Genomic DNA, 14,276 nt, shown 5'->3' with positions numbered 1-14,276 from the left:
ATCTATTTTTATTTAAAAAAAGATTCTGGAAGTCTGTGCATTTTGCGGTCCCATTACTGTTACTATTGATCAAGATGTTGTCAACCAAAAAATCATTGGCATGTGGGTGTTGAGTCACATTTTTGTTGCATTTGATGGAGATTTTTTCCAGGTTTTGGAAACTAAGATGGCTAGTCACCAAGACTTGACCACCCCAGTGTTTTGAATAATGAGCAACCCTTGTTTGTTTTGTGTGCGGTATCCTTCTGCCTCAGCCTCTTGTTTGTAAATTGCTTTGAATGATGGAGATTTATAAAGGGCACGTCTACTCAAAAGAGTGTCCCGGCACTGAAGACTACAAGACAAGGTGAACAGCCACACCAGCCTACTAAGATGCAAAAAGATGAGTTTTAAGGGCTTTGAATGGGGAAAGCTCCAGAGGAATCCTATAAAGTGAGAGAGGAAACCAATTCCATGCACCACGGCTAACCCATAAACGTGCGGTCTCCACGTGATGCATGATGAAATCCGGGAATTATAACAAGCAAGGTGGAGGCAGAGTGCAAATCTTTCAAAGGAGAGTAGTGCTTAAATCTAAAAATCAGACATTGCAAACCCTGTTAATGAAAAGTCTGGAAAAGGATGATCAAAGCTTTACACAGAATCCTCTTCTTTATTGGGAGTCAATTTAGCCCCCCTCAAATCATGAGAAAAATACTCTCTCAGTGAAACACTAAGGATCAAGTGGGCAGCTGCATTTTGTACTATTTGGAAATAATCAATCAGCCTATCAAGAAGGCTAAGATAAAGCCCACTGGCATAGTCAGTGATACTCAAAGTACAGCCCGGGTTGCGTTTGCAGCCCTCTTGACCTTTACATGTGACCTGCCCTGGTGAAGAGCAGCATGAGCTGCTGTTCAGTTGCTTAGAACTAATATTCAGGAAACAATGGTAAATAAATGGGTAAGCATTTATTAACCTGCAAATAAATGCTTGCCCATTTATTTTTATTTTTTTACCTCCTTACACAATCCCTGACCCACACAGACCTATTACCGCCACAATGCTGGCATTCGTGTGGCCCTCGGTCACACCACAGATCATACTTTGGCCCCTGGGCAAATGTTTGCGAGTACCCATGCCATAGTCCAATCTTGATGTAATCAGTTCATACACAAACGTTTTATGTGACGTCGTGGGCAAGAGATCCAGAACTTTTTGCAATGATCTCAGGAATGAAAGCAGGAGGCAGCAAAAGAATTAATTTGTGGAATGAACGACAATATGTCATCTATTTTTACCCCTAAATTCCTCACAGAAGATGCAGGCATCGGAGAGGGAGGCAGAAACTGGGACCATCAGCTGAACAGCCATGCTCTTTTATTATGTGGCCAAACAAGGTAATCTCAGTTTTATCAGCATTACATCGCATATGGTTCTCTCTGAGTCCATTCAAGAGGCCAGTGATGCCTGATTTCAGTGCCTCCACTGGGAAAGGGGAAGAGGCATCTACTGTTAGAATAAAGTGTGTATCATTGGCATGTGAAATTGTTCTAAGGCCAAAACGATCCAATCATCTCGGCCAGTGGGGTCAGTTAAAAATAAAACAACATAGGACTAAGTGAATACCCGTGGGGCACTCCGAATAACAATTTCCTTGCTGAGAAAAGGCAACAGACAAGCCATACTTGGTTTTCTCCTAAAGGGAAGGATTTTAGCCACCCCAAGCCTTATCGCAGATACTGACCTCCGATTGGCGTTGTAGTAAGGTTACATGAGGGACCGTATCAAACGCCGCAGGCAAATCCAGCAGAAGAACAGCACCATCCCATTTATCCAGTTTGAGTGTATTAGTCCCTGGTATTTCAAGAACAGCTGTCTCTGTGCTGTGGCCTTGGTGAAAGCCAGACGGCATTACAGTGAAAATGAGAGATGGTTTCCAAATATGTTGTCTAGTGGGTATTGATAAGTTCTTTCAGGATTTTAGAAGCTGCCAGCAGAAGGGATTATGGGTCAGAAATTAGCAAAAACCTCTGGGTGGTAGACAGTTTTTCTAACGAAGGGGCTGCTTTGGCCCTTTTCCAGCCACAAGGAATGCAAGCTGAGGACATTAAGCTGTGAAAAAGTTGCTGAAACACTGGTGCAATCACTTTGCTTTGTATAATGGCAATGCTCCACGGGAATGAAAAAGTAGAGCAAGTAAAGAAATCAAATGAGATGCAAGCAAATGAGAGTGACATTAAAGTTGACTAATGGCAAGCAAGGAGTGGGCTGAAAAGCCCCTGAGTTTGGCAAGCCAACAATAGTTATTTCACAACCAAACAGCTTGTGTTGCCTGGTAGGCTCGACCTGAAAATGTCTGATCCCTCTAGGGGTCTCCACTGCTCATGTGCTAAACCTGTGACGGGGACAGTTGTCAAATGTCAGTAAATGAGGGCCTACTTGCTGTGCTTGCTCTGAGCATAGGACAGGTCCAGGACTTTCTCCCGTCAGGAACAGGCCTAGGATTCTGCACACACACTAGATTAGAATGGGCATAAGAGCCAAAATCAAGTGACGATCCAAAATAAATGGAGTCGGGCACTCAGGGTAGGGGAATATGCCTGTACAGCGAAACAGTCAGAAAACTGCGGTCTTAACCATGCATGTTCCGACTACGCCAGCTCAGCCTCGCTTGCCTTAACCACGCATATGCCTTCATGCATATGAAGGGTTAAGGCAGTGCGAGGTCTAGCTGCTGGCTGCTGCAGGCAGCAGGGTTGGAAGCAGGAAGACCTCACTAGGTAGAGAGCTTTAGTGAGGTAAGTGGGGCTGGGCTGGGTAGTTTTCTGGGCTGGGGAGGTCGGGAGAAGTTTCCTGGGCTGGGGTTACCAGGGTAATATTCTGGGCTGGGGGTCAGTGGTAGTTTTCTGGCTGGGGGGTTGGGGTAGTCTTCTGGGCTGATGGTGGGGTAGTTTTTTGTTCTGGGGCGTCGGGTTGTTTTCTGGCTAGGGGGGTCAGAGTATTTTTCTGGGCTGGGTGGGTCAGGGTAGTTTTCTGGGCTGGGGGTCGGAGTCTGGGCTGGGGGGTCAAGGTAGTTTTCTGGGCTGGGGGGGTTGGGGGTGATTTTCTTGGCTGGGCTGGCCTGGGCGTCCGGGGGAAGTTTTCTCAGTGGAGGGGTTCGGGGGTAGTTTTCTGAGCTGGGGGTTTGGGGTCGTTTTCTGGAGTGGGGTGTTCGAGCTACTTTTCAGGGCTGGGGCGTCGGAGCTACTTTTCTGGGCTGTTGGGTCAGATGTAGTTTTCAGGGCTGAGGGGGTCTGAGGTAGTTTTCAGGGCTGGGGGGTCAGTGGTTTTCAGGGCTGAGAGGTCGGAGGTAGTTTTCAGGGCTGGAGGGGGTCAGTGGTTTTCAGGGCTGGAGAGGTCGGGTAGTATTCAGGGCTGGGGTAGGGTCAGGTAGTATGTTTTTTATCAGGGGTTAGGGTATTAGGCCTAAGAGCAGTGGAAGGGGTTGGAGTTGTTTTAGGGACAGCGCGAGGTGGGAGGTGTTGGTGATAGTGTTTGTTTAAGAGATAGGGTTTTAGCCCTCAGGGCAGTGGAGGCAAATGGGTAGTCATGGCAGTTGTTAGGGCTTAGGGGAGGGAGGGGCACTTTTCAGGGCTTGGGGTGGCAGGGTAGCTTTTTAAAATAGGGGGTTGGGGTTTAGGCCTAAGGGCAGTGGAAGGGAATAGGGTAATTTTAGCGACAGCGCAAGGGGGTGGGAGGGGGTCGAGATAGTGTTTAAGGGTTGGGGACAGTGTGGGTGTTAGGAGGGAATCGGGGATTTGTACGAGGGGAGGGGGGCAGGGGAGTTTGTAGCTTAGGGTGGGGGAAGGGGGTTCAAAACCTTAGCCCCGCATTACGTTTCATGCCTTTCCCACAAAATTACATGGTAAAGGCATGCGTGGTAAAGGAATACATGGTTGAGATGCATTTGTGGTTTAGGCTGTGTGGTAGAGCCACGGGTGGTTTAGCCATGTGTGCCTCTATCATACAACCGCCTGTACACCATGCACAGGATATTTCTCTCCCAGCAGTAGTTTATTGTTTGGCCAAAACTAAAGTTAATTGCTCAATAGAGCTTATTATTTAACTGAAATATTGTTTCCCAACTGTACTTTAGAAACATGTTCCATCATGACTGAGTAAACAAAATATACTCAATTATGAAAAAATGTTGTCTGCAATATTTCCTCATTGCAAAAGTGCAGTAAAAGATTGAGTCTTTTTCACACTCACATACACACTCATTCACATAAGCACACAGTTGCTGATTGGCCAACGAGATCTTCCTGTCTCTTCCAAGTTTCCATAGATGATAATAATTAAGTTATAAAGTGTTCACCAGATGTTTTTACTTTCAACTAGCAAGAGAGATTTCCTGGCATCTGTGTTCAATCATGAAAAGGGAGGAAGAGAGGAGAGGCAGGAAAGAAGGACTACTTACCAACACAGAATGAGAAAGAAGGGTTGTTAAATCTGATCTGTTTTCCATCTTAGCAGCTACTCGGTCCTTGATATCTGGGACTTAGCTAAGGAATGAAACACCAAGGAGCACAGTGGTTTTGTAGAAAAAATAAACCGCAGGGGCAGCGATGTTGGCTGAGGCCAGTCTACTGAGAGCGGCTGACGCGGTTTGCAGACACTTTGACAGATGTCTGAATATGCAAGAGATCCTAAAAAGGGGAATCATTTTCCATGGACCAACCAAATGTCTCGCCAGGTTCATACAAACATATAATAAAATAATCTGTTGAAGCCCACCCACAATTAAATGTAATGTTAAGTTAGATGTATTTTATTTGGTTGCCACATTTTCAACATAGTGAACAATTGGCGAAGTTATTAAAATGTGTATATCCACAAAAGATTTCTTATGGTTCAATTTGTGCCAATATTACCTATTTCCATTCTGCTACATTCCATATTAGTTTCTTTAATTACAGATTACATTTTAATAAAGTGGCAATTCCAAATTGCTTTGCCTCTAACAACAGGTTCTTGTGTCTAGATGTTGGCAATGAAGAAGCATGATTTTGCGTTGTATGCTGCATCCGTTTATCTTCATAAGTTTTCGTAGGAGTGCATTATAATAATGAGTAGTACACACTCACGTGTATTCTATGTGACTAATTTAGGTCTAAAAGAGTTTATGCTCAAGATGTCAAATATTTCTGTGTCCCACAGTGTTTCACGTGTATTAAAAATGTAACAGCTTCGAACATCATATCGATACCCAAGTATAACCTATCTTTTAGACATGTTTTGTGAAATAATCTAACGATTTCATTGTAATAATGATTCATGATGTTGAGAATTATGATATAATGGGGCATATTACCAAGAAGTGCGTTAGTACACGCACAACGCACATCCCCATATCGCCGGCTATCGCCGGATTTCATCGCCTTTTTAGCGTGCAATTATCAATGCGCATCAAGTAGGCGAATTGCAATCCGGGGATAGTCGGTGATATGGCACATTAGCGCATGAAAACAAACGTTGTTTTCACGCGCTAATGTGTTCCTTGATAATATGGGGGGTGGATTCAGCTTTATGATCCACACCCCATGTTATCAATGCCTAACGCCTGGTCAGAGCAGGCGTTGGGAGACCTGCGATAAACGAGTTTATCGCAGGTCTCCCTCTCCCAACGCCTGCCTAGGTAATAGGGTGTTCCCACCTCCATCCACATTTTACATGTGGTTGGACGTGGGAACGCCCACTTTGCATGTCATTAGCGATGTTTATCGCTGACATGCAAAGTGGGCTTGCGCCAGGCTTTAAAATGCCCTTGTTAATAGGGCTCTAGCAGTATCGCCGCTTTCTCGGCACAATTCACCGAAAAAGTGGCGATACTTGCCCTTGGTAATATGCCCCAATGTGCTTTATGAGTCACAAAGAAGCTGCATGCTACACTGTGTGGTGTTAAGTTAGCCTCATGGTAGGCCTGAATATTGTTTAATTTGCCTCCCGATCAGTGTTAAATGTTGCTTTTGCTTGTACTGTGAAATGTTGCATGTATTTATATTCCCACTTCAGGTGGACAAGACATTGCTAGTTTAGAGAAGGGCCTATTGTTTAGTCGATAGCTAGGCCTGGGAAGGAATGTAATAACGAAGAAAGGATGAATTCTTGTGGGAGACGGAGATGGTACCAAAGATGTGTCGGAAGTTTACTGTGTGAAGCAGGAGGTGGCGAAAGGAGTCGATGAAGGCCACTGGCATAATTCGAAGTTACCCAAAGGCTGTAGTAGGGTCCTGAACTGGATTGCTCCTTTTGTACTACTGAATTTAGGGACAACTGACACTTCGCTTGCACACGCTTTGAGGTATGGACCTCTCCTGGTGATTGTGACATTAGGCCACATGACCATAGTTATCGTTTAAAGATCGACACTGTTTGAAACTGTATACTGCCAATATATTCTTTGAAATGTGAACGTCTGTGTTCAGCTTGTTTGAACTGAAAAACATGGGAAACGTGTGTTAAAAGAAAGGTTTGAAAGAAATGTTGGCTTGGATTGTATTTGGAATTACATGGGCCGACAGACCCCCTTCAGAGGCTAGAGGATGTGCACCTTGGACTGTTGAACCAAGGGGGTCACAGTTTTGTTTGAACTGCGGCAATGACCTCACTCAGGACATGACACTATTCAGTGTGGCAGGCCTCCACAGCGGTGCTCATCTTCAGCAGTTGCAGCACCACCTGACGGTCGCAGACAGGTGCTATATTTTGACAGTTGCAAACTCTGGACTGAATTTGAAGCATGTGTTCATTTTTAGCATCGAGCGTGGGAGTGCATGCGCCAGCGCATGGGTCTCACTTGCAAGATAATGTTGTATGCAAAAAAGGTTTGGAGTCCCCCACTGCTTTCCCATGTGTCGGGTACACATCATTCTTCTTTGCAGCCTCCTCAATTGGCTGATACAGCCGAAACCTACCTTCCAATCCGTTCTGTGGAGCAAGGACCAAGCAGAACATTGATTTAAGTTAATCCGTGCCCGTCCGTTCCTCTCTGGATGCTGCCTACAGTCCTAAGTGCCGATAACGAGGTTGTCGAACTGTATACATACATTGTAGTGATGCCAATTGGGTGTTCTTGTATATGTTAAGTAAACTGAAAAATAAAGTTTAAAAAAAAAAAGTTAATCTGTGCCCGTATGCTGCTCCAGACGTGATTGAGATACTATTTTTCTTTATTGATGATGGACACTCCATGCTCCCACGTGCACTTTAAACAGGTGTATAACCCGCAAACTGGCATACCAACGTCAAGACAAGAAACAGACTAACACGTAATTATAGAAAGGCAAATAGTAATACAAAATTACAAGAGTGATAGAGAAGACTTTCATGTCCTAGAGAGCTCTTATTTATCCCTGTTTAGAGGCGCAGAGGCTAGGGATTTTGCCCAGTGGTCTAGCAGTGCAAAAACGCAAGTCATTGGCTGACTATGAAGTAAGAGCTGTACAATTATACAAATATTAAAACAATGATATGAATAATGAATTCGGTGTTAATGGCGTAAAATAGGAAGCCTCATCGACACTTTTCCATTTGAAAGAGGCACCAAGCACTCCGTTTACCTGAATATTTCCATAAAAAGCGTTGCATCAATGCAGTGCCTAGAATCCAGTTCTCTCATCATGGTTGGCCTAGGAACTGCAACTGCGTCGTGGAAGTATTTCTATGCCTGTGAGAGCTGCAAAAGAACCGTTTTGATATCCAGTGTCGTGCTGTTTAGCTGAATTATTTGTGTTTGTATTGCAAGGGCTTTACTGCCTTGTAAAGTGGAAATGCGTACAGGTTATCGCAGCTTCCAGATATATAGTGGCAGATTTACAAGCCCCATGCGCCAATTTTGCGCCACTTTTTCCCATGTTAAAAGTGACGCAAAAGTGGCGCAAGGGGCTTGTAAATCTGCCCCATAGTATCTTCTTTTGTCAGGGTTTCCCTGCTTGTTATTGATTGACAAGGCTAGTATTATTTTGTAATAGAATGTCCGATCTGCCAAACCCTCTTGAAGGCACGTAGTGGATTAAGAGCCTGGCCAGTTGTTCACTGACAGACGTGGGCTGCACAATGACCCTGCTAGCCCCGATGACCACCTGACCTCAGCAGTACCCAGCACAACATCACAGGCTTCAAACATGAACGATACAACCAGGTCACAAGTCCTAAAAAAAAAAAGTGAGGGGACTAACCTAGTTAGGCAGCATACAAGTGACATTGCAGCGCACGAAATCACAGCGTGCGACATCACGGCGCATAGCATCACACATGGCATCAGAGGAATTGACATCATAGAAAATGGCATCACAAGTCACAACATTACAGGAAGTGACATCACAAGAAGTGACATCAGATTTAAAGCCCTTACATATATGTTTAGCTGGTCTAGCATGTGTAGGTTTGAGATGATAGGGGACTTCTACACCTTGCTATACCCCTGTTTTATGTAACACATCTTGTTCATTCATTTACAAACTTAAATAATTTACTATACACGTAATAGGCACATGTTGATGTAAAGCGCTCTGATAATCTGCATTGGGATGAGTAGGGCTATACACAGCTGGACTGGCTACCGGGCGTTTTGGTGTGCTGCCGACCTGGGGGCTAATTTCACGGCGGTGGGGGCTGATTTCGTTGATGGGGAACTGCGTGTGTTTTGAAATAAATAAAGCAAAACTATTTTTTTTCAGCACACACAGTTCCCCATCAACGAAATCGGACCCCATCAACGAAATCAGCCCCCAGCTCGGCAGCACACCAAAACGCCCGATAGCCAGTCCGGGCCTGGGGCTATACAAGAAAATATAGTAGTACTTAAATTATTTCAAAGTCTGCTCAGGGGAAGTAAGCTCTATATAAATGCAATTTGTTTTGTGTCAATACTGGTAAAGACCAACACATCTCACATTCTTACAGTGCATGCATATCTCCTAAACAGGGACTGAACAAAGTGAAAAGCTGCCTCTTTTAAGTATGTGTGAAGTGCTAACAAGGTGTGAGCCTTTGTTTCCCTTCTGCTTCATTTGCATCAGGTACAAGGCTTCTGGCTGCTCCCAGCCAAGAGACTGGAACAAAAGGAGCCTGATGACCCCTCAAATTTGGCTTTTGTTGGGGGCCCAGCAGGAATCTTAAAAAAGAAAACACCATCCCTTCCCTGCCTGCGCCTTGTTGCTTGTTGCAGAAGGAAAGCAGACAATGTGCAGGCACTGCTGAAAGTGTCTCAGTGTTTGTAAGTTACACCTGGACAAGTTCAGCACATTATTCAGTGGGGCCCAAATTCTTGGTAGGGTGGATGGTGTTAACACTGCGAAAATAGTGGGTGGATGCCGTCCACCTGCGTGTACCCCAGACTCGTGCCCTGGATACAACTTAGTATGAGTGGAGGAGAGTAGGGAAGTGTGAGAAAGCTTCATTACCAAATTGGGGGCTGTAAATAAAGAGTAAAAGAAATCATTGTCAGGGCTTGTGCTGCCCGGTAAATTCTTGCACTCTGCCGTGCCACCTGTCTCTATTTTTAAGCGTCAAGGATGTCAAGTATTTAAAGAATTCTCCCTAAGCTAATTTAGAGCGGACTGTTTATGTATCAGACACTGTCCAAACTTAAACAGCAGACTCCGAAAAGGTCCGTTAAGTCCCCCTAAAGACTCTCAGTTTACTAAATACGCTCTTGCTCGGGACTAGCGGGCACATGCATCATTGGTTTTTGCATTCGCAAACGGTGCGAATCGGAAAAATCGGCCGTTTGCGAATGCAAAAACCATTTTTGGGATGCATCAAACTTTTTTGCACAATTCGCATTTTTTTGCATTTCTAAAAAATGCGAATGCATTTAAGGAAGCGCATTTGTGCGATTCCTTAAATGCAATGCATCATTTTTTTTTAAATTGCGAATTTGGAAATTGGAAGTGCAAATTAACACGAGGTTGACCCTCGTGTTAATTTGCGAAAATTTTTAAAAAAAGCAAAAAAATGCATTTTTTCAACTTGCATGTTACAGACACACATGTCCTTAGGACATGTGTGTGTGAAACATCCACTTAAAAATACATTTCAGGGGTGCAGGGGGGGTCCTTTGGACCCCCCCTGCACCCATGGAATGCATGAACATTATGCGAATTTTATTTTGCAAATTCGCAATTCCCATTGATTCCTATGGGCCTTTTGGCCCATAGGAATCAATGGGAAATGCGAATTAGCAAATTAGAATTCGCATAATATTTGCGAATCTGTAGAAAATGCGAATTTTACCGAATCGCTAATATTATTAGAAAATATTCATGCATCCCGTTTTGCAAATTCCAAATTGCGATTCGCTATTTTTCGCAATTTGGAATTTGCAAACGGCCGGGATGATGCATGTGGGTGTAGGAAACGTCACTCAGACCAATGAAGAATCAAAGGGGACTTTAGAATCTAATGCCATGGCTTGGGAAAGTCGATGCGCCTCAAACGATAAAAGCACACCTAGCAGATGCGGGACTCAGTGAAGAGGAGTTCAGACAGTGCAATGGACTTCTCTACCATGATTCAAAGCGCTTACAGCCTGATTCATCAAGCTTAATTGCGCTCGCAAAGGGCCAGATTCTGAGAATCTGGCCCTTTGCGAGTGCAATTTTTGCATTTGGGATTCATCATCCCAAATGCAAAATTCGCTATTAAAGAATTCGCATATTTGTGAGGAATTGCATTTAAGGAATCTCTATTTGAGATTCCTTAAATGCAATTCATGAACCATTTTAAAATACCGAAATCGCAATTTTGGCCGCTATTTACCGCGAGGTCAAACCTCGTGGTAAATAGCGAAAACTTAGAAAAATGCATTTAAATGCATTTTTCTAAGTTGCATGTTACACACACACATGTCCTTTGGACATGTGTGTGCGCAACACCATTGTAGATTACATTTCAGGGGTGCTACATGGTGTCCTTTGGACACCCCTGGCACCCTTGAAATCGCTATCTTATTTGCGATTAGCAAATTGCTATTCGCAAATAAGGAATAACTCCCCATTCATTCCTATGAGCCTTTAGGCCCATAGGAATGAATGGGGAGTTATTCCTAATTTGCGATTAGCAATTTGCTAATCGCAAATAAGGAATGTGTAGGAATCGCATTTCTTTATGCAATTTCTACATGAATCCCGTTTTGCAAGTCCTTAATAGCGATTCCTTATGAATCGCTATTAGGGGCTCGCAAAACGGGAGATTTATGAATCAGGCTGATAGTTACTACATCACAGAGACAGTGGTCGTATTGTGGAATATCGCTCTACTGTCAAGTGGTTTGGAGGAAAGAAACTATGTAGCACATGACGACGAGTCCAGTTTGAAAACTTGGCCTTTAAATTAAGAAAATAAATACAATTGAAGACATTTTTAACCGAGAAAACAAGTGCAATATCAACATTTGAAGAAATAAAAGAGCTACATAGCCATTTTAACTCGTCAGTAGTATTTAAAGCATTTCCTTTAAAAACTTGGGTATGTTAAACCTGGTTACAATCACAATATTTTTTTGTGGTCCAACAACGGATATGCATTTCAAAAAACGAATACATGAGTACATTGCTAAACTAACTGCATTGAGACAAGAAGTCCCAATAGTAATATCTAACTTGTATTCTTCCATTGTACACTGAAAGTGTGAGGCAATGTACCCAACTGGAGCCCTATTCGCAAATTAGGTGGTAAAACTACAAGTGACACTGTTATATTATATTTTAGACTTCAGTATATGTGTTTAAGCCAGTGCTTTAAATGGGCCGGTACTCACCGGTACTGAGTACCGGCACTTCTAAATTTTCGGCGCTTGAGTACTGGAACTTCTCTTTGTCCAAAGAGAGTTCCGGTACTCATGCGGATGTAAGCCAAGCTCAGTGAAATTGACATTTACAAAAAGCGCAACACAGCAGACAAGTGGGTCTGTTTTCCTGAAGGACTCTGATCAAGTGCTAATCTCCCCTTTCAATGTGCTAATTGAGCCACGGCCCGTAGGCATTCATTCAGAGTTGGCAGGAAGTTTGGGAGGGGCCAGACTCACACTGTGATGCCTGAAGCAGTGTCCACTCGGGCTCTGTGTGGTCCATAGCACTGTAGGTGTGAGAGCAGGGCCTGCTAACAGGCATATCTCGTGACTCTCAGGAAATCGAAGAGGCAGCTTCCTGCTGGCGTGGCAGACTACAGCAGCACTTGTTTGCAACCAGACTGAGGAGGAAGGTGGCGATAGTGATGTTGTAGCACAGCACGTGGGATCAAAGTTTAGTAATGAGGGCAATAATAATAATAATAATAATATCTTTATTTGGATAAAAAGATGTATCCTTAAAAGAGCGCAACCATAATTCAGACAACAGTACACATTATTAGAGCAAACCAATAAAACAACAATGGTTGAAAAAGAATCTTCCAAATAACGTTGAGCGGGTTCTCATTACATATGGATGATTAAAAAGAGCAGTCAGCGTGGGTTTAAACAAGACATTAAGACAGAAGAAGAGTGAGATACCGACAGTTAACAATGTTGGGCTTGTAAAAGCAATCAAATGTTCTGCAAATAGATACAAGTTATGACAAAATAAAATCAGATATAACTCAGCAGCAACACATCAATAGCAGCAGGTTATGGTAGAATACGGTCCAAAAGGAAAACAAGTTTAGTAGCTTGGAAATAAAGTGCAATATAATTTAAACTCTTGCTTAAATGGAGGAAACATGCATAAAAATACGGTATGCAGAGCGTATGTAGGTTGTGAGGCCTATGTTTAAAGCTGTGTTTTCAGGGTTTAGTGCTGCAATGATTGCCTGTCTACATGACCGAATACCCAACCTGTTCCACTCCGTTTTCAGTTTGCATCTGCGCTGTGGCATAAGGGCGGGGCAGACGCAAACCACGTGCTCCAGGGTTTCAGCCATCTTGCCGCACCCTCCACACAGTGAGACTTCTGACGTACGACGCCAAGAGGGCAGGTCTTTTAAAAATTGCCAGTCACCAAGTCTAATAGCCATGAAGCTAACTTTTAAATAGAGGGAGTAAGTGCAGGACAGGTAGATAACAGGAGATAACCGCCCGTAAGACTTCATACTGCCCATGCGTGTTTGCGTTTGGCAAAATGGGCTTTGTCAATGATAAGAGAGCTTGTTCTGACACATCTCCTAATGCTGGTTTTAAATGCTGTTATGCTAGGGTTGAGGGCCCATAGGTCGCCCGCTGACATTTCGCGGATGGAGTCCTTGAAAAGGCGACCGTACGAGCCCCCTGAGTTTTTCTCGGAGATGTCTAGCCAAACCAGTGACTCTAGTGAGCCTGTGTGTGCTTGTCTAAGTTTCTGGCAGATGTTTAAATACGAGCCGATGTTGGAGACTTCCTAATTTTGTAAGCCGAGTTCTAGTCTGATCTGGGCAGCAGATGCATTTTTTGGCAAATGGAGGACTTTTTTATAAAATTTAGTCACATGTTGGTTTAGGTTGGTGTTTAGCTTGCCCCTGTAAATCTCAATGCCATATGACAAGGACGGCTCAAGTTTTGCTCTCATGACCTCCAATAAGGGTGATAAACTTGGACCAGCCAGATTTTTTGAGAGCTTAGAGAGGGTCACCTGTAGGATCATGGCTTTTGCTGATATCTCGCTACGCTGTTTGACAAAGTTACCCCTAGAGTCAAAGTTAACCCCTAAGTACTTGTAGGTGCCACCTGTCGCAAGGTTTGCGTTGATATACAACCAGCCAGTGCCGACTTTACGTTTTCTTCCAAAAATGACCACTTGGGTTTTCTTTAGATTAACCTCTAATTTGTTCATGGTGGTGTAGTTATATAATTTGTCCAAGAGCCTTTGCAACCCCACCCGTGTGAGGCTAAAGAGAACCAAGTCATCGGCATACAGGAGATTGCTTATTGACGAACCTCCCATCTTGGGTGGATGACTGTTTATTTCATTTAGAGCAGCCAACAAGTCTGCTATGAACAGATTAAAAAGAAGAGGGGCCAACACACATCCCTGTTTGACACCTCTAGTTGTCATGATTTTCCGAGAGAGATGTGTGCCGGACCCCAACTTCACTTGAATCCATGTGCCTGAGTGTAGTTGAATGATTGCCTCCAAAAGTTTGTCCGGGATCCCCTTTTTTAGTAATAAGGGCAACAACTAATGTACGTGTTTCTAAAATACATGTACTGAATGCAGGGCCTGTCCTAGGACTTGTGGGGCCCTGGGCGAAAGGGAAGATGTGAGGCCCCTCTAATTTGCATGCAACATCACAAGAGTGAC

The sequence above is a fragment of the Lissotriton helveticus genome, chromosome 5_1 (genome assembly GCF_964261635.1).
Source record: "Lissotriton helveticus chromosome 5_1, aLisHel1.1, whole genome shotgun sequence".
NCBI classification, from domain to species: Eukaryota; Metazoa; Chordata; class Amphibia; order Caudata; family Salamandridae; genus Lissotriton; species Lissotriton helveticus.
Note: the sequence above shows the minus strand (reverse complement) of the source record.